General features: G+C 41.6%; 1 long non-coding RNA gene across 1 annotated transcript in view; it reads left to right on the plus strand.

The window, feature by feature from the left end:
• The window catches only part of LOC134984075 (uncharacterized), a 2,761-nt gene extending 2,486 nt beyond the window's left edge, over positions 1–275 (plus strand). Inside the window, exon 4 of the long non-coding RNA XR_010191709.1 lies at positions 1–275. This exon is cut by the window's left edge and continues 69 nt beyond it. This is a non-coding gene — a long non-coding RNA (uncharacterized LOC134984075).
• The last annotated feature ends 1,015 nt before the right edge of the window (positions 276–1,290 follow it).

Below are 1,290 nucleotides of genomic sequence, written 5' to 3' on the forward strand. Positions count from 1 at the left end.
CTGTATGCTGTTTACTTAAGAAGTACCGTAAGGGTACGCTAGTTGCGTAACGATCGCTCAGCCGTAGGCGAGACGCTCAAGCGTCACGTTCGCTCACGGCCCAGAGATCACAGGCAGGCACGCTATTGGCTGCAGACTAACGTAATGATTCGCTATGGCGTAGCAGACGCTCGAGACCACGAGGAGATCACCAGCGGCGCAGACGCTCACAACGCTATACCTTTATGTCTAAACCTTTTAACAATGAAATACACAGAATACCTTAATGTGAATACAGGGTGTAAGTGCAACCTTGTGTAACCTGACTAACTACAAAGCTGCTTGTGCGTCACCGACGCTCAAGTGAACACTTAACACTATAGGAAATACACAGATACTGGTTTAGGGTCCAAAGCCTATTAACTGTATTATATCTAATATACTTGTAAAAGAGAATCACAGTACAAATGATACACTACAATATAACAGAGACTACCTAACCAGATAACTACACAAGAAATACAATACAATACAATTACTATTTATGGGAAAATGGAAGGGGAAGAGAAGAAGAGAGAGATAGAGAGAAATGGCTCATGATAACATTAAATAAGAGACAACATGGTTGCAGATAAAACTACGCATGTGAGAGACAATCGCTGCACAGTTAGTCAATGCTGAATACAGCATGGGATGGAAGCTAGACTCCATTTTGAGAAAACTCCCATAATTCCAAAGACTGCACCACATGCCTGAAAGGGGGAGGGGAAGACATCCAGCAGCAGCCATTTTAGATTTGCAGGTCCAAACACATGGCACTCTATACTACACCACAATCACATAGCAGAAAACACAAGACTCCATTTTCTTCCAAAATGTCCAAGCCTCAAAACAATGCATATGTTCTGATTTTACAATTCCAAACCATCTAAAACACCTTTCACAATGTAATCCAACTTCCTAGAACCATCTCATAATTTCACATCCCAAACAACTTCAGTATCTCAATAACCAGAGCATATTCATCACAAGACCAGATCACAATGTAACCACACATCTCAGCCTGCCATTGCCACAAGCACATGCCCAAACGCAACTGCATGGTGGTATTTATGATTAACAAGATATATTATAACAAACCAGCACAATCTATTCTAAATCACCATAGGCAAACAAACACCATGCTACAGGCTGTCCAATGTCCCAGCTACCATCACAGACTCCCAGATCCATCACACAAACACCCAACAATCACACAACCAAGCCACAATATCCTATTTAAACCAGAAAGCAATCTGTCTATATTTCCTT

Source organism: Pseudophryne corroboree, assembly GCF_028390025.1.
Source record: "Pseudophryne corroboree isolate aPseCor3 chromosome 3 unlocalized genomic scaffold, aPseCor3.hap2 SUPER_3_unloc_34, whole genome shotgun sequence".
In the NCBI taxonomy this organism is placed as follows: Eukaryota; Metazoa; Chordata; class Amphibia; order Anura; family Myobatrachidae; genus Pseudophryne; species Pseudophryne corroboree.